Here is a 25,614-nt window from a genome sequence, read left to right as displayed (position 1 = left end):
GTGGGAAGGGAGCTTCATCCCAGCGACAGTGAAAGGACAGCAATATAGATGCATACTTGGATCACATGTGGCTTTGAAGGGGAACTTGCGTATGGTGGTATTCCCATGGCCCCTCCCTTGTTCAAGATGGTGAATGTCATTGGTTTGGAAGGTGCTGCTGAAGGAACCTTGGTGAGTTACAGTTGTGTATCGTGATCAGTAGTTCCCAACTGTTGTGCCATGAAAAAAGATTCAAAATTCATGCAATTAAGCTGAAATTAACCTTCGTCTTCATCTGTGATTGGCATCTCCAAGACCTGATGAATCTCGGGGGGGCCCTCCATGGAAGCGCTAGCTGGGAAAGAGCCACTGTGTAGCAGATTTTTTTATGTTGGTTAGGCCCATGTGCATGACCATTGGGAGCTGAAGACAAAGGTCCCAAGTGCCTGCATAAAAAGTGAAAACTCAAGGGTGTACAAATGCTGAGAGAAATGAGAAAGACAGGGAGAAGGTTTTTTAGAAAAAGGCAAGGACAGGCAGAAGTTTTAAAAACAAGGTTCCCAGTAAGGATTTTTTAATATAGCATAGAGGTGTGCCATGACACACAAGATTGGGAACCACTTGTAGATGATGCATGCTGTTGCCGCTGTGCGTCAGTGGTAGGGTGCCAATCTACCAGGCAGCTTTGTCCTGGATGTTGGCCTAGAGTGTTGCTGAATGTTGCAGAGATACACACACTCACCCAGCAAAGTGAAGGGCATTTCTGTCATACTCCTGACGAGTATCTTGTAGATGGTGGATAGACTTTGCGGAGTCAAGATATTGGATACTTGCCAAAGAATTCCCAGCCTCTGACCTCTTGTAGCCACACTATTTATATGGCTGGTCCAATTCGGTTCCTGGTCAGTGATAACTCCCCAGGAAATTCACTGGTAATGGCAGAGAATTTCAGTGGGAGTTGGTTTGATTTCCTCTTGTAGATTGTCATCGCCTGGCACTTGTGCTGCACAAATATAGCTTGCCACATGTTGACCCAAGGTTAAATGTTATCCGGGTCTTGCTACATAAGGGCACAAACTGCATGTGTATCTGAGGAGTTGTTAATGGTGTTTATCAGTGAACATTTCCACCTTTATAGGTGGAGGGAAGGTCATTGGTGAAGCAGCTGAAAATTGTTGGGCTTGGGACAGTGCCTTGGGGAATCCCTGCAGTAATATCCAGGAACTGAGCTGACTGACCTTCACAACCATCTTCTTGTTTTCCCTTTTTGATTCCCATTGACTCCAATTCTGCGAGGGCTTCTTGATGCCATTCTCAGTCAGATCTTGCCTTGATGCCAAGGGCTTCTCACTTCTTGTTCAACTCTTTTTGTCCTGTTTGGCTCAAGGCTGTAATGAGGTCAGTGGTTGAGTGGCCCTGGCAGAACCCAAACTGAGCCTCCGAGCAGGTTAAAGCCAAGCGCTGTGTGATAACACTGCCAACGATCCCTCCCATCATTTTGCTAATTGAGTCAACTAATAAGGTGGTAATTAGCTAGGTTAGATTTTTTTTATTTTGCTTAAAATCTGTTGGAGTTCTTGGGTGGGATTTTCTGGCCACACCTCAACTGGAAAATCCTGCCCGTGGCCAATGGACATTTCCATGGTCTGCTCCTCGCCTGCTATGAGTTTAAGTTTTAAGTTTTTATTTTAGTGTCACAAGTAGGCTTACATTAACACTGCAATGAAGTTACTGTGAAAATCCCCAAGTCACCACACTCCAGTGCCTGTTCGGCTACACCTGAGGGAGAATTTAGCATAACCAGTGCACCTAACCAGCATGCCTTTTGGACTGTGGGAGGAAACCTGCTTCGGTATTTTGAAGTGATTGCACTTTGCAGAAGTGATTTCCCATGGCACCCAGATGACTGGCAGAGGTGATCAATGAAGGATATGAGATAGTGGTAGGTGATGTGTATTGGCACGAATGCTTGACGTTGTTACACTTGGAGTGATGAATTTTTTTTGCATTGTATAACATTTGGTAATGTGCATGTTGCACTGATTGCCTTTTAACACCTCGCCTCCTAGAAAGCTCCAGAGGGTAAAAACAGGTTTGTCTCTTGTGATGCACTTGGTGTAGAAATTTCTAGGATGTTATGCAATTCATTTCCCATCAGTATAAACTTGATTTCTTTCCATTCTGCTGACTAGCCTATGTTTTGAGTACAAGCTATAGACTAGTACTACAGTGTAGTATTGAGGGGTGGGCTGCACCAATCGTGTGCTGTCTTTCAAATGTGACATTAAACCTCAGGTGGACATAAAATGTGGACACAGAATGACCTTGGGGTTAAATTATGAAAACAGGTTACATAGTATTCCCATAGGTTTAAAAGTTGTGATCTAATTTGATGTGTTTTAAAATTATCAGAACGTTTGCTAGGGTAGGTGGCAAAACTATTTCCTGTGGTTGGGAATGCAGAGCAAGGAACAACATTTAGAAACAGAAAATACTAGAAAATATGAAGCAGGTCTGACAGCATCCCTGGAGAAGGAATAGAGCTAACGTTTCAAGTCTGGATGACCCTTTGTCAGAGCATAATTAGAGCTGGGTTGTTTGTGTGAAGTGCCTCATGACATCACCAAAGGCTAGTGGAAATCAGACCTGACAACTTTGTGTGACTGGCAAGTACCCAGGCAGATATTGGCCTTATCTGTGCGCTGGTCCCTGTAGTCCTCTGCATAGTCTGGCCTTGCACTTTGGCTCTGGTCTTCCTTCCTTCTCGGGTGTGCCGGCTCTCCTCGTGCTGTTCGCAGCTGGCAGTGGTCACCATTGTTGTAGCCCATTCATGGAGTCAGAGAGGGAGCCAGAGAGCTGTTGTGCAGCACCTTTTATCCCTCCTTGGTTTCGTGTCCTTTATGGGCGGCTCCTGATTCTTGTCAGTCAATCGATCAGGGCTTGATCAGCCTGATCAATAAGAGTCCAATCAGGTGCTGCCACACTGTTCTCTGGGTGTGTACGGCCAGGCCTGTAGGTGCTGGAGGCACGTAGGTCACAGACCTCCCTCCCAAATAAGGGGTTAAGGCTCCCCTTGGTCTGGTAAACTAGTATGTTTGACCAGTGTGTGTCCATTGTCTTTGGGATGGCCTATTTCCTGTGCATTCAGTCATCTGAGCTGCAGCCTATTTATCTTTTGGGCTGCAACCTGCTGTTTTAGTTCTTGCCCAATTGTCCCAGAGTGCTTTATTAATCCCATTTTCAGTGGCCCGTTTGACACAGATGACAACAGTGTAGGTTCAATTCCAGTACTGGTTGAGGTTCTTAATGAAGCTCCCCCCTTCTCAGCCTTGTACCTTGCCTGAGGTGTGGTGGTCCTCGGGTTAAAATCTCCACCAGTCAGTTCTTCCCCCTCACAGGGGAGAGGAGCCTATGGTGATCTGGAACTCTGACAACTTACCTTTTTAAATAAAAGTTCTCCATCTCTGACGAAGGGGCATCCTGACTCAATGGCTCCATTCTCTCTCTCTACAGATGCTGTCAGACCTGTTGAGATTTTGCAGCATTTTCTGTTTTTGTTTCAGGTTCCAGTATCCGCGTTTGTTTTTATCCAGTATTTGTTTTTATCTTGGTGTTTAACTACCTGCCACTTCTCTTCCAAGTATGTCTAACCTGAAGTACTGCTCTTCTCTCCAATAGAATTTCCGTTTGTCTCTTTCACCCTGTGCTTTCCATTTCCCTCCTGGTGGTTGACAAGATGTTTACCAAAACTCGTTTTCACAACCATATTTCCTTCCTCAGCAATTGTCTCCGTCTCCAACTTACCCCACGTGGATTCTGACTGAAGTTCCACCCCTCATCTTTCAAATCCACCGAGGTTTACAGGTATCTCCAGGACATGCAACGTTTCTCACACTGCGGTTCTCGCCGCATCCTGAGATCCACGCTCAGTGCCATATGCACACCTTCTATCTCTCTCCAGCAGCACCAACTCATTCTGAGAGCTGTCCTGGTTCCCGGTTTCACTTAATTCTTTGTCTCATCCGACGCATTAACAAGAAACTTTTTCTCTTTTTAGTTAAGGAACGCAAGCTCCAACAACTCATCGATTCCAGGACCCTTCACCTCCTCATGTTCCTCGGACCCTATCCCTCCTAACCCCAGCTTTTGCTGCTTATCTACCATACCCTCTGACCTTCCCCTCTCTGAGGCTGAGCATGTTGTACTCAGCAAAGGACTCGGCTTCATACCTTTATGTCCTCACCTCGATGAATTTCGGGCTTAACATGATGCTGAACTCTTCTCCTGCTGCCTTTGTCTCCGTGCTCCCTCCTTTAGGCAGGAGTCCTCCCCCCAGTTCAGTAGATCCTCTCACCTACCTCCATCTGGATCCCATCCTCTGGCCTCTTACCTGAGCTCTGACGAAGGGTCATCCAGACTCAACATTGGCTCTATTCTCTCCACAGATGCTGTCAGACCTGCTGAGATTTTTCAGCATTTTCTGTTTTTGTTATCCTTTACTTGAGCTAATGGGATACCCAAGTCCTAAATGTTCTGTAGTGTTTTCTGACTAGAAAAATCTAAGCTGCAACCACTGCCGCCTGCACCCTCCATTAGACACTTCCTATTGATTGCAGCCTGGCTATCAGTTTTATTGCCTGCCTCATCAGCACCTCCAATTCCAATAAAATGGGGAAGCTTAAAAAAATCTGCTTCCCAACACCCCCATCACTTTTTCAGATAAGCATTTTGTCCTGTCCGGTCCTTGGAAATAGCCTTTTCCCATTCCCATCGTTCTACCTGCCTGGCTTGCCATGGTATTTATAAATATGTTCAAATCTAGTAACCTTCCTCCCAAACTGAATATCACTGTTGTCATCTCCACCTTGACCGTCCTCTACTCTCACCAGGGTGCTGTTGTTTCTCTCCCCATCCTTGCTTTTGGCAACTGATCCTAGTCCCTTCTACTGGGAAGAGAGATTGACCTTGGTCCATTATAATGCCCTGCTTCCTCCTGGAAAATTGACACTAAGATGCTGTTTGTTGCTCTCACCTTGCCAATTAATCCAGTGGTTCCCAAACTTTTTTCACTGGGCTGTACTTTTGGAATAAAAATTTGCTTGTGCCACCGAATTTTGTTATTGATGATAAATACATTCAAAAACAAAAAAAACAACTCCGAGCAGTGCTTGATTCATAGCATAGAAAACAACTACTTTATAATATGATCATGGGACATCCAGAAAGTATAAAACAATGCAGCTACATAAAATCATGATTCATTCCCAAAATATACTTATAGACAAGATATGTAACCTTAAGTAAGTATACCAACTCAATGAGAGGTGTGAGCTTGTTTTTGTCGGGTAATCTCATTTATATTAGGTCTAATTTGAGACAGACAAACTCTCATCTCCTCATCAACACAAAGAAGCCTTTCTCTTTTCTGGTCTTTGATATTTGTCAAGAGCTGAAAAGACCTGTTCACAATATGTCGTGGAGAACTGTAGAAGAATAGCTAATGCTCTTGAAGAGATGTGTGGATACTGTTTCTGGTTGTATATCCAAAAAGAGTCCAGTGACATACTCCCGTGTTTCATTTTCAAGGTGCGATCACTCGAAATGCAGGCCATTTCCTCCTCCTCCATCCAATGTCAGACCTCAACAGCTGGAATTCGCAAAGGGGTCTCTAACACAGTCGAATTTTTCTGTGGACAATGATGGGAAGTAATGATCAATCTTTTCTACCAGTGTTGCAAGATGTTCCTGTATGAGGCCGTACAATTCATTGCTCGTTTTAAAACTTTTTACCAGTGGGAACATTTCAAGGTTATGTTGCATCGCTCTTCCGAGCCAGAGCTGAAGCTTTTTTTTGAATGCAGTTAGTTTGTCTGTAGTTGTGAGGATATTGTCATCGCGGCCTTGCATACTGGCATTGAGCACATTCAACCGGGAAAAGATATTGGCCAAATATGCCAGCTTTGCACACCAGTCATTGTCATCCAGTTGGTGGTACAATTCTCTTAATTCTCTTAATTCATCAGTTCCACCATCCGATTTAAAACTTTTCCGCGGGACATCCAGCGAGCTGCCGAGTGCAGAATTAAGCATTGATGTTTTGATTCCATGTCTTTGCAGAGTTGAGCAAATAACCGCGCCTTTAGTGGTTTTGCTTTGATGAAGTTCACAATGCGCACAGTCTGATCTAGAACCAACTTCAAATCAGTTACAAGGGTCTTGGTGATTAATGCCTCTCTGTGTAAAAAAACAGTGAGTTGATATTACATCTGGATTTTTTTGTTTGAGTGCCGCCAAGCCTCTATCATACATGGCGCTCCATCCGTACAAATTCCAATACAAGAATCCCATGAAATCTCAACTTTTTCCAAATACTCAGACAAGGTTTGGAAAATATCTTGTCCTCTGGTATGTTTTTCAAGTTCCTTGCAAAATAGAAATTGTATGATTATTTCGTCATTGTGAATGAATCTGATATAGGCAAGCAACTGTGCTTTTCCACTAATGTCGGTCGATTCATCAACTTGAATGGCAAATTTAGAATTCTTCATACTTTCGGAAACACGCTTCTCAATATTAGCTGACATATCAACTATTCTTCTGCGAATTGTATTATCAGACAAAGGAATTTCCATAACTTCCCGCTCAGTATCAGCACCAAACAAAGTTTTCACAATCAAGCTGCAGGCAGACTGAATCAATTTTTCAGCTATTGTATGTGGTTTTGTCTGTTGAGCAATCCATTCAGCCACTTGGTAAGATACAATCTGCATCTTATCTGAGACTGTCATTTGTTTTTCAAAATATGATCATTGGCATTTCTGCTGTTCCAAAACCTTCCAAAATATTGAACATCCTTGTTTGCCAGATTTCCATGTTTTAACAACAGATGTCTTTTCACCTTGCTTGGGACCATATTGGAATTGGAAAGCTTCTCACCACAGATCAAAGACATAGGCCGAGGCACGTTTTCATCTCCAGTCCATGTGAAAACGAGACTCTGATAGCTATCCATATATTGTCGACAAACTTTCTTTTTTTTAGAGGTTTGCTTGGGCCTGCTACTGGTGTAGAATTAAATGACTTCTTCAGCACTCTGTTCGAACGGCGATTCTGGATCACAACGTGGACTCAGATCGTCCTCAGCATCACTCGATGCTCTTGCTCTCACTTTGGAAAAATATCTATCCATGTTTAAATGTTTCTTTGATTGTCCTTGAATCTTCCCGCCACACTTACCATCCTCTCTTGCCGCACCAGTGTGGCGCGCCGCGCGCACCCTTTGGGAATTAATCGATCAACCCCAGTGCTTCTCCTCTTCATGTACTCTGTTCACTTGCCTGTCCAGCATTCCTATCTCTCTTCACCTATCCTCCCCTCCTCTGTCCCCATCTCCCCTGTTGCCTCTTTCCCTACCCATATGCCTCTCCCTCTGGTCATTGCTTTTTCCCATTTTTTTTTCTATTCCCTCGTCTATCCTCTGCTCCACATCAGCTCTAGTTGCCTTCCAACCCCCCCCCTCACTTTTTCTGATCCTGCTTGCCCTGATCTTCTTTCCCTCTGCACAGCATATGCATACCTCCATGAGAGGATGAAAAGAAAACTTCTAATCCTATATTCTTGTTTTAAATAAAAATTCATCCTGATCTAACTTTTAATCCTGGACTAGGAATTATGCACGGACACTCAATTTATTTTGAGTGCAAGTTTGTGCAGCAGGTAATTGAATATCTTTAAGGCTGAGTTAGATTTTGATTTGCAAAGGTTATGAAGACAGGCAGGAAAGTGGAGTTAAAGTGGCGATCAGATCAGCCATGATCTTATTGCATGGTGGGGCAGGCTTGAGATGGCCTACAATTCTTTGTGTTTTCATGCATATATTTTAGAAATCACTAAAGATCATGTTGTGACTTTCAGACTAACAGAAAAGGGAATACCGCACTATACCACTCATCGGGCCTGAGTGAGATTGTGATCGGTACAGACTCGATGGGCCGAATGGCCTCCTGTACTGTAGGGATTCCATGATAATATGAGTTTGCACATTCTCCCCATGTCTGCGTGGGTTTCCTCTGGGTGCTCCAGTTTCCTCCCACAGTCCAAAGATGAGCAGGGTAGGTTGATTGACCATGCTAAATTGACCCTAGTATCAGGGGGATTAGCATAGTAAATATGTGGGGTTATGGGAATGGTGCTTGGGTGGGATTCGGATTGGTGTGGGCTTGATAGGCCAAATGACCACCACCTGCACTGTAGGAATTCTATGATTCACTACTGAAATAGTTTTACCATGAGGGTGCAGTGGTAATTTCTGCCCAAGGTGCTATTCTAACCAAGGTTCCTTTTGTGAGGATTTGATATTTCTCTCATGTGAAGACCCTTCCCATTCAAAACCTTTTTTATTTGCTGCTCCAATACCCTTTGTATCTTGGTTTTCTCATGATCTTCATTGCACATTCTCAAAGTTTGCTTTGAATCTCGCTAATGAGGTCCCTGAAACCTGTAGGGAAGGTTTCAAACAGTTAACCTATTTAAAAGATGAGGAAATTGTAATTTGTATATGATTCTTAAGACCCTCCCTGAATGGCCTTTAGTGATTCATAGTGTAGTCATTTTCAACATAACCATAACCCCAGTACAGCATGTGTGAATTGCATTTAATTGCTGGTCTGCCCTGAACGAACTGCTTTTTGAGAAAAAACAATTAATTGGCTGGGTTCCTGTTTACTTTGTAATGACCTACATAGTGAGGATAAGGCTATATTTTACTCTGCTTCCTTTGAAGGAATGAAAAGCTGCAATACTGCCTGTTGGAAGGAGGTCATTTGGCCCATCAAGTCTGCACCAACTTTCCAACAGCTTCTGACCCAGGCCCTATCCCTGTAACCCTACGTATTTACCCCACTCCTCCTCTTCACCTACACATCCTGGGAAACTAAGGGACAATTGGGCATAGCCAATCCACCTAACCTGTATATCTTTGGACTGTGGGGGGAAATTGGAGCATCCAGAGGAAACCTATGCAGACACGGGGTGAAGGTGCAAAATCCACACAGTCACCCAAGGCTGGAATTGAACCTGCATCGTTAGTGCTATGAGGCAGCAGTGTTAACCACTGGCTGCGTTGAGGCTCGTGTTGTGGTATGTTACTGAGTGAGGTACTACAGTATTGATGTCTTTGGATCAGTGCTGTAACTAGAGTCTACAGCTTCATAAAAGGAAAGGAGAATATTGAGGGTTTTTTAAAAAATATCCTGCAAACTATCAGCTAGTTGTACAAGGCTGAGCATCCAGTGTTAATGATCCTGAATTTCTCGCTCCTAAATTCCTATTGTGACTTTGAGAGGGCAGCAAAAACCCTGAGGGGGAAATGCCTGAAAGCTTCCATTCACATTCCTTGTCCTGAGTTTCCACTGATTTCAGATGTTTTGGTGGTATAAACAGACAGCTCCTCTAAGTTCAGGGCTGATGTATTGAAGGACTTTAGCAGCTGTATCATTTGAAAGCAGTTGAAATTATGTAGTTCCTTGTACTTTCTGCATTATGCTGAAATCTAGGTGTTTTTTAAAAAAAAACACTAACTTGGAGTTGGTTCATGTGATGGGAATTGTATAGCTCCTTGGGTTAGCAGACTCCAGAGTAGGTTGCAGTGCAACAAGATTTCCAGCTGAGTGCAGCAGAGGAGCCTCTTCACTCATGATTGTGGAATCCTCTAACGTTTTGTAACATGGTGTCAATTGGAAATGGAATGTCTTGTGCAATATCTTTTCTAACTGCAAGTTCAAAAATGTTTTCAAATTTCCATGACCGGGATTAGTGGGATTCCTGGTAGGTTATCCTCTTCCAGAATTTGGAGTAGCCCACAGTTTCAGCGAAACTGTTGGCTGGTTTTTACATGCTCTGTTTACTGGGTCTCCAACCAATTGTGCTTCACATTTTATCTTTTTAATTGGTTCTTTGCGCATTATTTTCTTAAAGAGCGTGTAGGATGTTCTGCCATCAGAATATATGCTAGTGAGTAGTTGGAGTCGATGTGCCATTTAGGGCTGCAATGCATCTGGATATTTTTTTGAATCACCAACGTGCCAGCATTGATCCATTTTTAAATAAATGCAAAAGTCCTATCCCAGGAGCCGTGGCGATACTCTGCCAACAAAGATTAGAATTTTCAACTTTTATCCCCACTTCTCATTATGCTTGAATCTTTTATTTGGAAATAGCCCCATTGCCACAAATACTAAAACCATTAAAAACAAATGTTTAAGACACTTCCTATCATAATGTCAAAACAGAAAGATGTTTTACCCAACATATATAGTTAACTCAATGCATTGTTTTTGTTTAAAGATGAGGTGTCATCCTTAGAACAAATTACTTTTAAACATTCCTTCAAAGTTGATTTAAGACCAACTGTAGCTAAATTCACCTTAATCCCATCTGTAAATATTTTTGTCACAGGTCTCTACTATATTGTAAATGATTTTTGAAAAGCCATAAAAGAAATCCAATATTTTCTTCAGATAAAAAAATCTACCTATTTAATATGTGCACAATCTTGTGTATTTGTGTTGCCTCATATAGAAAATACATTCCTCACCCTATCGCAGTACAATGGTTTCATAGTTAATTGCAACATCTTGCATGGCACAAAACCATACAGACCAATGCAGTTCCCCAGTCAGTCATTCTCTGAATTGTTTGAAGAAATTGATCTTCGATTGGGCTAGGAAGAAAAACAATCTGATTAATTGGAAATGATTAGGCTTTTCCCTGGTACTCCCTCTCTCCACACTCTCTCACATCTCAAGTTGTGGTTAAGAAGTCTGTCAAAGTTCAATGTTTCAGCTTACAATAGAAGATAAGTCATTTGGGTGAGATCGTTGATGTTAGCCACTGGCAGAAGATGCCCAGTATCATCAGGAAAAGCAGGAGGGAATGAATAGGCCGAAAGTTGCAGGGGAAATGTGCTGCAGAAGAGAAATTTTAGATACAACCAGAAAGAATTTGCATCACACTTGGTCTGGCTCCTGCTCTGCCCAAGACTGCAAGGAACTACAAAAAGTTGTGAATGTAGCCCAATCCATCACACAAACCAGCCTCCCATCCATTGACTCTGCCTACACTTCCCACTGCCTCAGCAAAGCAGCCAGCATAATTAAGAATCCACGCACACCGGACATTCTCTCTTCCTCCGCCTTCCGTCGGGGAAAAAGATACAAAAGTCTGAGGTCGTGTACTAACCGACTCAAGAACAGCTTCTTCCCTGCTGCTGTCAGACACTTGAATGGACTTCCCTTGCATTAAGTTAATCTTTCTCTACACCCTAGCTATGACTGTAACACTACATTCTGCACTCTCTCCTTCTCTATGAATGATATGCTTCGTATAGCACGCAAGAAACAATACTTTTCACTTTGTTAATACATGTGACAATAAATCAAATCTTGACTCATGCCATTATTGCACATTAGGTGTCATTTTGGAAAGAATCACAATGATTTCCATTTCCATTTTCTTTACCTCTTTCTTACACAAACAGCTCAGTGTTTCTTTTTGGAAGCAGAACCTCCGACAAACTTGCATTTTTGTTTGTTCAGAATTAATGAAGATACGATCTAACAATTAACCAGAATCAGCATACTCAGTATGGATGCCCAGTATATTCACTGTCACTTCAGTCAATCAGGACAGCAGGCTATTATATAACTTTATACAAGTTAAACAACAAATAAAAACAGACAAATGCACTATTAGCATACTCAGTGATTCATGTTGCATGAAACTGAGTTAAGAAGGTGAAATAAAATTGATTTTAAAGTTTGGGACAATTTTATTTGTCATGGATTACCTCAGGAAATCAATATTATCAAGCAGAATTATGTTATGAAGTTGCAATTCTGCACACTTGTAATTTCTTATCCCACTGCATGTTAGGAGAGAAGAAAAAGATGAATTCAAAAGTTTCTGCAACCAGGGAAAATGTTACATTTTCTCTTTTCATTTGAGCTTTACGAGTTGAATAATGCTTGTTATCGCAAAGTGACAGAAAATATCCATGGATTATGTTCCTTTAATTTTGTTTTATTTATTCTTTCATGGGATGTGGACATTGCTGGCTTCGCCAGCATTTATTGTCCATCCCTAATTTCCCTGGTGATGATGAATCACTTTCTTGAATCGTTGCAGTCAATGTGGTGTGGGTCCACCCATCGCGCTGTCAGGGAGGGAGTTCCAAGACATAGAGACAGCGACAATGAAGGAATGGTGATATATTTCCAAGTCAGGATGTTGAGTGGCTTGGAGGGGCACTTCCAAATGGTAGTGTTGCCATGTATCTGCTGCCTTGCCTTTCTAGATGGTAGAGGTCATGACATTAGAAGGTGCTGTCGAAGGAACTTTGATAAGTTGCCGCAGTTCATCTTGTAGATGACACACACTGCTGCCGCTGTTTATCAGTGGCAGAGGAACTGAATGTTTGAGGTGTAGATGACACACATTGCTACCACTGTTCAGTGGTGGCAGAGGAAATGAATGTTTAAGTTGGTGGATGGGGTGCCAATCAAGCAGGCTTGCTTTGTCTTGGTTGGTCTTAAGTTCTAGAGTGTTGTTGGAGCTGCACTCATCCAGGCAGGTGAAGAATATTCCATGACACTTTTGACTTGTGCTTTGTAGATGGTGGATGGACTTTGGGGAGTCAGAAGGTGAATTATTTATTCCCAGCCTCTGATCTGCTTTTGTAGCCAAAATATTCATGCGGCTGGTCCAGTTGAGTTTCTGGTCAATGGTAACATCCCATGATATTGATAGTGGGGGATTCAGCAGTGGTAATGTCATTGAATGTCAAGGGGAGATGGTTAGATTCTCTCTTGCACTTATATGGCACAAATGTTATTGGCACAAATGTTATTGCCGCTTATCAGCCCAAGCCTGAATGTTGCATAAGGCGACAGATTGCTTCAGTATCTGAGAAGTCAGAAATGCTGCTGAACATTGTGCAATAAGTGAACATCCCCACTACTACTTATGATTAAGGGAAGGTAATTGATAAAGCAATTAAAGCCTAGAACATTGTTTTGAGGAACTCCTGAAGTGATGTCCTGGGAATGAGATGATTGACTTTCAAGAACCACAGCCATCTTCCTTTGTGCTAGGTATGACTCCAACTAATGGAGAGTTTTTCCCCTTCCCATTGACTCCAGTTCTGCTGCGCATCCTTGATACCACACACAGTCCAATGCTGCCTTGATGTCAAGAGCAGGGACTCTCACCTTTAGAGTTCAGCTCTTTTTGTCCATGTTGGACCAACGCTGTAATGAGGTCAGGAGCCAAGTGTCTCAGGCAGAACTCAAACTGAGCCTCATTGTACTGATTATGACTAAGTGTCGCTTAATAGCATTGTCGATGATGTCTTCCGTCACCTTGCTGATGATCGGGGGTAGACTGATGCAGCAAAATTGGACAAATTGGATTTTTCTTGCTTTTTGTGGGAAGGACTTATCTAGCAATTTCCCACATTGCTGGGTAGATGCCAGTGTTGTGGTTGTCCTGGAACAGCTTGACAAGAGCATGTGGCATTCTGGAGCAGAAGTTTTCAGTCTGATTGTTGGCATGTTGCAAATAGCCTTTCCGATATGGAAAGGCTATAATGAGTGCCTTCACATTACTTCTTGCACTTGGAGTGAATCAAATTAGCTGAAGACTGACTTGTGTGATGCTGAGGACTTCAGGAGGAGACCGAGATGAATCATTTAATAATTTTGCATCTGCTGATATCAAAAGATTTCCATTCGCTATCCTTATTCTAGATCTCATTTTTCATTTTGTCCATGTTAACAGCAACAGATCTTCATCTTCTACACCTGAAATAGGTGCACGATATTCATTTGTTCTTTGGTTTCAATGTTGTTTGCATTCTTCACCTACGCTCTTTCCTTCAACCCTTCCATTTTCTTTAATATCAATTGCTTTTGGAACAACAACGTTCATGTGCTGATTTTTGGGAAGTAGGTATGCCCTTTGGGGCCTACTTCAATTAATTCAAATCTAGTCAAGCTTGACTCAACCTGCAACACCATCATCACAATCTCTGTAGAGATTGATAACTTAGAAATTCACATCTCTTTATATCAAATAATGAGAGGCACAGATCAGCTAGATAGTCAACATCTTTTCCTAAAGGTAGGGGAGTCTAAAACTAGAGGGCATAGGTTTAAGGTGAGAGGGGAGAGATACAAAAGGGTCCAAAGGGGAATTTTTTTCACACAGAAGATGGTGAATGTCTGGAACAAGCTGCCAGAGGTACTGGTAGAGGTGGGTACAATTTTGTCTTTAAAAAGGATTTAGACAGTTACACGGGTAAAATGAGTATATAGGGATATGGGCCAAACATGGGCAATTGGGACTAGCTTAGTGGTTTAAAAAAAAAAGGGTGGCATGGACAAGTTGGGCCGAAGGGCTTGTTTCCATGCTGTAAACTTCTATGATTCTAAGCATCTAATAGAATCTTACAACAAGATTTCATATTTTAAGATTTTTACTGTAACAAGCAGACTTCAATCAACATGGACTAAAGATTACTTATTGGGCAGCTAATATACCAAACTGTAGAAACGTTACTTCCCCATTAACTATTTAACTCAATAATACTTTGTGACTAGCTTGTATATTATGCCACATTAGCAGTAGATGTAATTTTGTAGGTTAAGTCCCACACTCCTTCCAGCTTTCCAACAGTCTCCTTTCTCCCTGCCACACCAGGGCGAGTCCTCCTGTGTTCTTTGGAAGTCCTTTCACTTAACCTTCTAAGTATCCTCAAATTGACTTCCAGATGCATGGCCCACTATGGGTCTCCTTGGTCCTTAAATCACCCCAACTCCTGCCTCCTCAAATAGAAAAACAGTTCTCCTTGGCATCCTACTTGGTGGCTAACACAAAATCATCTTTTTCTCTGCTGCTTCATACAGCAGTAACTGTTTCAATCTTCCTCTCTGGGCTTCTGAGTCTGAGAGTCTTTCCCCCGACAATCACATGGACCTGTCTCCAAGCAGAGTTCAAAATTATCTCACCATTCCTCATGGAAGGATATTCTGTTTTACCATAAATTAAAAGAGATAGTTTAAAACATCAATGGCCTGTAAAGTCTCACATTCATAACACCATATAAAAGCAATATGAAAACAGTGATTATTACCTATTCATTTGTTGCAGTTACTTAATTTCTTATGTAGTACTTGTCATTAACACTGGTCTTGAAATGATTGCGATGTCACAAAATCCCATTACATTCCTTTCTCCAGTATTTGACAGAGTTGCCATATCTTTTAAAATAAATGAGTTAACAACTCTGATGAAATACCAGGCAAGAATATGTCAAATGATTGAATGAAGCCACACAATTGATATTGCAAATAATTTTTGTTAAGGTACTCACTTGAGAAGTGCTCAAAGAGAAATTGATGGATTGTGAATGTGAAAGACTGTGGCAAATAAATTTCAATGGAGACAAATATGAAGTCATCCACTTTGGACCTGAACAGGATAGATCAGGTGCTTTTGAAATGGTGAGAAACTAGAAACAGCAACTGTCCGATGAGGTTTGGGGACCCGGGTACACAGGTCAATAAAATGCCATAAACAGGTCCAGAAAGTAAACCAAAAGGCTTATTAATATATAGAAATGTAGACCAACTGTACGGAAAATTGTTTTATGAGGGGGTTGAAATCATGCTTCAGCATTATAAAGCCACACCTAGAGGAGTGAAAGCAATTCTGGAAACTACATCTCAGGGAGGATATGAATGGCCTTGAATGCAATGCAAAATTAACAAAATGATACTTGGACTCCAAGGATTCGATTAAGAGGAGAGATTAAACAACCTAGGGTAATATTCGCTGTGATTTAAAAGGTTTAAGGTTGATTTGTTTGAAGCTTTCAAGATATCAAAGAGAATGGATAGCATGGATTGGGAGAAATTATTTTCAGTGCTTGGGGAATCCTGGGCGAGGAGGCATTATCAAAAGATTAGAGCGCTTCTTTTAGGAGTGAAATTAGGAAACACTCTACATAGAATGGTAGAAGTTTGGAACACTTTGCTGACAGTGATTAATTTTAGACCAACAGTTAACTTTAATACTGCGACTGCTAGTTTTTTTAGCCGAAGACATCAATAGATATGGAGCTAAGGCCGACGCATGAAATTAGGTCGCAGATCAGCCATTATCTCATTGAAAGGGGGAAAATACACAAGGGGCTTTTTATGTCCCAATGCTCTGATTTAAAATAGTGAAGTGTGTTTCAATACTTCTAGAATGAATGGCTGACTCATTGAAGCCCAAAATCTTTGTATCAAAAAATTCTGATACAGGATTGGCAGGTGTTAATTTTTTAATTGCTTTGTATTTTTTTTGAAACTCACTTGTGTCTGTTTTATAGAGAATGTTTTGTCTTTAAATACTGCAAAGCATCTTGTATGTGTTATCTACTGTAAGTACAAGTCCAGGGTCAGTGTTATCAGCTTTCAGGCCATGAAATATTATTCTCATTTATCTGTTCATTTTGTTATTATGTGGCTGCTAGCATTGAAAAATAAAAGCGAGATATGATGAGCAAGCATTATTTTCTTTACTACAATTGTACATTCATCTGCTGACAGTGCTTTCCTTGATTCGTTCTATCTCCCAGTGGCACATTTTGTTAGAATTTTTGATAGAGTAATAAAGTTTCACTTCATTTTCACCATGAAGTTTCCTATTGCTTGCAAACGTTTCACATAAAAAAGGTCTTTCATGTTTAGAATTTCATATGAATCCAAGTTGTAATTCCCAAGTGATTTGGTTACAAAATCTGCATTAAAATAGCTCAGAAAATGATTTGGTACTGACATGTTACGTCTTTGAGCAAAACAATGTAAGTAAGTGAAGAGGGTACACAATAGAGCACATACCTCCACCATTAACCCAATGTTATTATAATTACTCTGCTCTTCTTTGAGGTGTTTCCTTGCCTGCTTGATGCTCTGCAACTACAAAACTGAAAAAAAAATTAAGAGCTGAGAAAGCCTTGGGTAAAGATACATCCAACAATGTGCTCTGAAAACTCTGCTCACATTTTGACATCTGCGACAAATTCCGCCATAGCGTCTGAGACAATCCACAACATTCTAAATAAAGCAACATACTACATTCTTTTTTTAAAAAAATCAATTTGTCACATCTCCCAATGTTAATACATGAATCCTTTAAAAGAATTGAGGATCCAAATCCACACCTTCACCAAAAACTAATCAGTTTTTCCTTACCCTATTTCCATGACAAATGTCATTGAAAACCATCAATTTGTGTTTGAGATGTATTGTTTACAGACAAACTGACTAACGGGATGAAAATTTTATCTCTACCCACTTTAGCGGTGTAAGTATTAGAAAATGAATCTCATCTGATTGTGTAGGTTAAGACTGTACCCAGGTTAGTGGTTTGCACCACCCGTTCTTAATATTGTTCCTTCTGTTATGATCTTTGTAGAGACCAGTGCTTTTTTTCAGAAAGCCAAAAAGCCAGTTATTTATTAAAAAAATGAAGCCACTAAATTCATAGTTCAAACCAAAAGAATTTTACTATATAAAAGTCAAAGAACGCCAATACCAGCAACCACACTCTATCTTAAGTAGTCAGTTATGTTAAATATATTGAAAGTACAATGAACAAAGTAACTTGTACTCTAAAGTGAACTTCTTACTCAAATTTCCTTCTCCACTCAGACTTACACCCCCCAAAAAACACTCAAGTCAGAACTTAATGACAAACTGGAAGACTAACCACTTAGTCTAAGTCTTGTTTCAGAGATATCTAAAAGGATTGAGATTTCTTGGGTCTTCTGCTAACCTCCAGCAAGGTTTCCTCTAATATCCTCTAACCATCCCACAGTTGTCGACTCCCAGTTCAAAACAAACATTGCCAACATCTGGGGCATATCCACCTCAGGTCAGAAATCTACTGGTTCTAATGTTCTTTAACTGATATGGTTCCTGCTCTGCCCAAGACCGCAATGAACTACAAAAGATTGTGAATATAGCCCAATCCATCATGCAAACCAGCCTCCCATCCATTGACTCTGTCTACACTTCCCTCGGCAAAGCAGCCAGCATAATTAAGGACCCCACGCACCCTGGACATTCTCTCTTTCACCTTCTTCCTTCAAGAAAAAGACACAAAAGTCTGAGGTCACGTACCAACCAACTCAAGAACAGCTTCTTCCCTGCTGCTGTCAAACTTTTGAATGGACTTACCTTGCATTAAATTGATGACCAACCCTGATAGGCCCCCACTCCCTCCCTCTCCCACCGATCCTCTTGTAGAGTGGCAGTTGGTCTCCCCCAGTAGGCCCTGCCCCCTTGACACTGCCTGGTGCCCAGTGGGCAATGACAGTTTGCTCCGTGGGCAGTGCCAGGGTACCAGGCTGGCACCCCCCCTTACCCCCGACCTCCCTGGGGGGGGGGCCTCAATGCCCTCTGTTCCTTCTAGCGGGATCAGGCACCTGTTCCCCGTTAGTGGGGAGCAGCTGTAAACGCCGCTGGGGGGAACGACTGCTGACAGGTGTTGGGGGGAGACGCTAGTGGGCCTGGAGAGTAATAACTCGGGGCCCACTAATCATATTGAAATTCGGATTTCAATATGCTAATCAGCTCCGCATCGATTTCCACTCAGCTTTAGCTTGACATTAAAAACCTTAGACTGCCACTGGTGACTCGAGCAGCGCAGCGGGCTGGGACAATCCCAGCCATTACCCTTCAGCCAGTTTGTTCTCAGCCAAAACTAAACTGCTTGGAAATAAGACGGCACTTCGGAATATACTCTTTCCCCACCCCCCATAATTTCTAGTGGATGGAAGATCAATTTACATGGAGAGAAAATGAATTTACGCTCTTTTTCTCATAGATAAACACAGCAGCCAAATTACATCCATCAAAGTCTACAGATAGCAAGTGACAAGTTAATCTGCTTGTTATGATAGTGGCTAAAGGATAAATGTTAGCCAAAGCGTTTTTCATCATCATTTCACCTGGTGCCATGATATCTTTTAAATTCAGTTAAGCAATCATACACAATCTCGATTTACTCATTCATTTGAAAGACACCACTGCCTTAGTACTGAGCTAAAGTGTTCCCTTATCCCTAGATTATGGGGGTAGCTGTCTGGAATGAGTTGGAAGTAATTCAAGCAGTAATGAGTGAAGCAATAACGAGAATTAGTGTATTTATCCTGGATGGAATGATACATCATTTTGAATGTAAGCATTTAGAGATCATCTCTTGTATGTAGCTGGACTGCTCTTCCGTCCACTCCTGGCCACCACCACATCTAACTGAATCCGCTCCACGTCCACCGTCGACTGTGGGCCACTCCTTGGCACAGGTTAGCATGGTGCAAACCTGGCAGTGGGGGGGGGGGGGGAGGTCCCATGGAGAGTGCTCTCTAATGATATGTAATGTATTATAATGAACTTTCTGGAGTTTCACGCCACTCCATCAGTGAGGGACTGGTAAGATTGGGTTTCGGAAACTCGCCAGTGCGAATCGCACTCTCTGGATTTTGAGCACACGCTGCCATTCCCACAGATGGAGAGTGCAGGCTTAAAATCACTCCCAGGATTTTAAAGTCTTTTTCACTGGATTCTCTATTGAAACTAAGATCCTATTTTTTGTCTTATTGTCATTAACATTGCAATGTACATATCCACTTTAAAGTATATTACAAGTTGAACAATTCTTTAAGTTTGTAAATCAGTTAGCAAAGTATAATGGGCAGGGATTTACGTCCTTGCTCAATCCGAAACTGTAAAATCTTGCCCGAGGTCAACGCACCTTCCGATTCCCGTGGCGGGTGGGGCAGTAAAATTCCGGCCAATGTCCCTTGTAATATCTCTTTAGGCAGTTTTAAGAACCCACCTCTCTTGTACATTCCGAAAATAGGAAGATACCATTTTTAAAGAGAGACCCCTGGATCCTTATAACACGAGGGCCATTATAACCTGGCCTATAAAACAGGCTATCTGGAAAAGCTGATATCTTTTTATAGCCTTCCTTGTGGGAAGAATAGTTCACTTTCTCTGACTCAAAGTAAGTGTGTGAAGTGGTTGTTTTGCACTCAAGCGAGGGTGCTTGTTGAAGGGGTTCTCCTGATCCAGGATAGTTCAGCTTATGATCCTGGAGAATCATCGAGCCAGTCAAGTTGGCTATTCTATTGATTACGATTAACCAGCAGCAGTGAGATGGACAGCACAAGGCCTGAAGGGGGAGACTGGGCCCATTGCCGTTTCAGTAGCAGAGCCACAGATGGAGAGCCTTGGAGGAGGCATTATGGGCCAAAGTATTTCAATGTCAAACTTCCTACTTCCAGATTTCAGAGCCCCAGTGCCAGGGAAGATTGTGTCGGTCCCAGGGACAGTGGACTACATGTGGCAGATGATGCAAGAGTTGGCTCTGCATGGATTGGGAGATCACCCATTGCCGATGTCCCTGAAAGTGACTGCCGCTTAAACCTCTATGCCAGCATCTTGTTTCAGGGCTGCACGGGTGACCTACGCAGCATCTCCCAGTCAGTAGCACACAAGTACATAAGCGAGGTCACAGATGCGCTATTCATGATATTCACATGTACATCAACTTGGACTGGGACCAAGCAAGTAGGACACCAGGGCCATGGACTTTGCCTGATAGCCGGCATGCTCCAGGTGCAGGGTGTCATCGACTGCACTCATGTGGCTCTGCGATCTCCATGGCGGCATGGGGCACCATTCATGAACTGCAACGAATACCATTCCTCCAATGTGCAGATTGCCTCTGACAATGTGATGCATGTGTGTCCGTTTCCCGGGGAGAGTCCATGATAGCTACTTCAAGGGGTGATTGCAAATCCCAGCCACGCTGGAGGGAGAGCAGCAGCCGGAGGGATGGCTCCTTGGGGACAAGGAGTACCCACTCAGGAGGTGGCTGATGACGCCAGTGCAGAAGCCACAAACACCAGCAGAGACTCTCCCTTTGTCGTAGATTAGGTTTTAGTTAGATAAAAATTAAAAGGTCCTGGAAAACAGATGATTTTAAGACATATTTGTTAATCATTCTACACAATAGTATACTTCACTTTAGTGTTGATCAGTTTGATCCAGAACACCAGTGTTTGCACAGGGTTTTGAACTGAAACATATGCAAGAGATTTCTAGACACTGCTCCCCTCTACTTCCTCATCTTCACACTATCCTTTGTCACATGGTCTTCAGACATGGGTTCAGCTTTCACAGAGAACTTTTATAGCACCTAGCCCTGCCTCACTATCAGCTCTTCCAACCTCTCTACTATCAATGCAAGATCACAATGCTCATCCGATATCCAGTATTGATGGGCCGCAGTTTTATTTAGCTAAATCTTGAGCAAATTCCTCCTGTCTCAAATCTCAGCTCTCCTGATTATATCCTATCTTGCACCAGGCTAAATCACATATTTGCTTATCTCTATTAGCAGCAGGACACTTTAACAAATCAAATTTAAAATGATCATTCTCTTTTTGAATGAATGCATGAAATCAAAGGTGTGTTTAGTATAATTGGCAGCTGTCCCAGGAGGATAGTAGAAATGCTTTAAGGATGTCCTCAAAACATTCCTGAAGAAGTCAATCCCACCGACTCATGGGAGACCTGGCATGGGACGGACCAAAATGGAAAAGCCTCATACGGGAAGGTGCTAAACGTATTGAGGGACTTGGTCAGGAATGCACAGGGGCAAAGTGAAGGGGATGGAGGGGACACTTGAACCTCCAAACAACATATTTACCTGATCCTTCAGGCAAGACCTGCCCTCACCTGGCAGTGTCGGCAAATCTCGCCTTGGACTCATTAGCCAGCTCAGAACTCATTGAACTGGAGTGGGAGCAAATCATCCTCGATCCCGAGGGACTGCCTAAGAAGGAGCAGAGCTGCTCCACAGCATTAGTTTCACCCCTCAGTCAGCACGTTGAAAATCTACTCCTCATTATCCTTCTGTGGACGGCACTCATATAATGCACAAGTGCCCTTCGAGACCACTTAGGCAGCATTCAACTGGTAAACTACCAAACAAACTCAAACACAGAAAGAAAGTTAGAAATGCAGCTCTTCTGCAGTGTGTCAGCATGATCTAGAATAGAGGATACATGTGTGGGATATTATTCTATGGCAAGGAGAATGGAGATATAATACTGTCCTTTGTTCTTTTCCTATCTTTAAAATGTACACTATACTGGACCAAAATCAAGAGTCATTGTTAAAGATTGCAAGCCATTTAGTAATTTTTCAACATTGCATTGAAATGTTATTTAATGATATTCATGAAGGCTATGAATAATACAAACTGCAGCTTTAATATAAACAAGATGAAAATGATTGAATCTTTACAGTTAGGCTGTATTGATTCTGAAGGATGGAACTGGCTAATTGAAGGAAATTCTGTTCATTATTATAAGGCAATTGCTTCCCAAAATTCATGACATCTTTCACATCCTTCTAGCATATAAACCGTAGCATCTCTCCATGTGATCATCTTACCGAGGCTATCTCCATTCAAACAGGGTTGTGACAAGAAATCTCCTACCAGCTCAATTGTCGCACTGTTTCCTGGGGTGTTCATTCAGTTAGAATGGGTTACTATGTCAACTTAACCCACGTGACTAACGGTAAGACAAGACCCTGCCTGTTAATATTCAGCACTGCACAGCTCCTTCTTTCGTGTTTCGATAGTAAAGTGACGTGCTGAATTACTATGAAAGACAAAAGAATCTCTCTGGATTTTGCAGATAAGGCATAGAAACCGCAATGAATACCTTCTCCAGAATATATCCATCACAGTTAGTGCCAAACAGGCAATTATTTTTGTACAAATCACAGCAGTACTGGGGACAATTAAACTAATCAGAAAATGTCTCCTGCACAATTCTTCGAATCCCAATTGGAACAGCACATTTAGTGCTCTCAGACTTCACTCTACTCTACCAAAATCACACACTATTTCAGATCATCTTGCAGAGTAAACATAACATATGGCTTCTCTTTTTCACTATCCGCTGTCTTCGTCAACCTTTTTACCCTGTTGTACCCTTACCCACCCACATCTGCTTGTAACGTTGTGCATTCTCTGATACTAAGCTCTTCCCCATACACCATCAATAAGACTGTTACTTCCATTTTCACCCCCATTTCCTGCCTCAGCTTTTATCAATGCCTTTACTGAAGTTTTACCTGAATGAAACCTTCATTACCTCTGAACTTGACTGCTCTAACTTTTAGACTCCAATGTATTGCCCTTTGTGACCTCACCTTGTCCAAAATTCTGGCATTTGTATTCTACCTCACACTAGGTCTCATTTGATAATTATTCACGTTCATTGCTGACCTAGATATTCTAACTCTCCTCAACACCCTGGCCATTACCTACACCCACTCTTTGGCTTTAATTCACCTTGCCGCTGCGCTATATCCCTGCCCAAGTGCTCCATTCTTGCAACTCTGGTCATCTGTACAATGATGTGGAGATGCCGGCGTTGGACTGGGGTAAACACAGTAAGAGTTTCTTACATCTGTACAATCTCTTACATCTGTACAATCCCATTCCTTTTGCCTCATTGTTGGTGGCAATTGTGTGGAATTCAGTCTCTAAACCTCTCTTCTTCTCCACCCTTCTTTCCAATGCAAGATCCAACTACTTGACCTTTTGATCATCTTTCCTACCTCTCCTTTCTGGGTTCAGAATCAGTTTTTCTTGTGCCTATTTGTGAAATGTTGTGGGAATGTTCTTTAATATGGTTGTCTCTGTTTAAATGCAAGTTGTTGTTATTGCTATTCCAATTGCCTTAATGACTTAGTGTTCCTGATGAGCTCTTGATCTGTGTATAATCTATAATTACATTTGGTACGAAGATTAAAACAACTCTACACCTGATTTATCTTCATTGCATAGAAATATTTTGACTTTTACTAAAGATTTCTCATTCTCTTCTGATACTGTTGCTATTTCCATTAAACTTAACATACAGATTGCAAATTGAACACTCAATGCTAAAAGAGTACAGAGATTTGAAAGAAGCCACTTAACCCTAACCATGATGAAATTTGCTTCTTTTAAAAATAAGCCTCTTTTATTGACATTGTTATTTACAGGGTTGTATTTGCTCGGATTCAGCAGATATTGTGTGGAATTTTCTGCCTTTTCCCGTTCTAGGCACAGAGCCGTTCTCGCCAGCAAAACAGGACCGGGAAGATAGGAAACAGGTGCAAATCATTTTTTTAATCCTCATATGCTATCGTCCCGGCTCGCCACGCTGACAGACCGGCGTGACAAGCCCGTAAGATTGCGCCCATAGTCTTAAAGGCACAAACTCTCAATGATACATTGATGAAATTTTCTTCCTTTGGATTCACGGCGAAGAATCACTGAAACAACTACATGATGACATCAATAAGTTCCATCCCACCATCAGACTCACCATGGACTACTCTCCAGAATTGATTGCATTCTTGGACACACATCTCCATCAAGGACGGTCACCTCAGCACTTCACTGCACCGCAAGCCCACGGATAACCTCACGATTCTCCACTTCTCCAGCTTCCACCCAAAACACGTTAAAGAAGCCATCCCCTACGGGTAAGCCCTCCACTTACACAGGATCTGCTCAGATGAGGAGGAACTCAACAGTCACCTACAGACATTGAAAGACACCCTTGTAAGAAATAGGATATGGCGCTTGACTCATCAATTGACAGTCCAATGCGCCACAGCGAAAAACCGCACTGACCTCCTCAGAAGACAAACACGGGACATGACCAACAGAGTATCCTTCGTCGCCCAGTACTTCCCCGGAGCAGAGAAATTATGAATCTTTTTTGGAACCTTCAACATGTCTTTGATGAAGACGAACATCTCACCAAGGCCATCCCACACCTCCACTTCTTGCCTTCAGACAATCATGCAACCTCAAACAGACCATTGTTCGCAGTAAACTACCCAGCCTTCAGGAGAACAGCAACCATGACACCACACAACCCTGCCACGGCAACCTCTGCAAGACATGCTGGAGTGACATGGATGCCATCATCTCACGTGAGAACACCATCACCAGGTACACGGTACATACTCATGCGACTTGGCCAACAATAAACTTATTGTCTACCTCATATGCTGCAAGAAAGGATGTCTCGAGGCGTGGTACGTCGGCGAGACCATGCAGACGCTACGACAACAGATGAACGGACACCGCGCGACAATCACGAGGCAGGAATGTTCCCTCCCTTTTGGGGAACACTTCAGCAATCAAGGGCATTTGGCCTCTGATCTTCGGGTAAGCGTTCTCCAAGGCGGCCTTCACGACACACGACAACGCAGAGTCGCTAAGCAGAAACTGATAGCCAAATTCCGCATGCATGAGGACAGCCTCAACCGGGATCTTGGGTTCATGTCACACTACGCGTAACCCCCATCATTTGGCCTGGGCTTGCAAAATCCTACTAACTGTTCTGGCTTGAGACAATTCACACCTCTTTAACCTGTCATTATCCCTCTCTCCACTCGCATTGTCTGTACCTGTAAAGATTTGATTACCTGTAAAGACTCGCAT

General features: G+C 42.2%; 1 protein-coding gene across 1 annotated transcript in view; it reads left to right on the top strand.

Annotated features, from left to right (window-relative positions):
* LOC144493660 (cerebral cavernous malformations protein 2 homolog) overlaps positions 1–25,614 on the top strand; it is a 440,921-nt gene that overhangs the window by 73,910 nt on the left and 341,397 nt on the right. The gene's annotated exons all lie outside the window — the stretch shown is intronic.

The sequence above is a fragment of the Mustelus asterias genome, chromosome 5 (genome assembly GCF_964213995.1).
Source record: "Mustelus asterias chromosome 5, sMusAst1.hap1.1, whole genome shotgun sequence".
Taxonomy (NCBI): Eukaryota; Metazoa; Chordata; class Chondrichthyes; order Carcharhiniformes; family Triakidae; genus Mustelus; species Mustelus asterias.
This window is presented reverse-complemented; position numbering and strand designations above follow the sequence as displayed.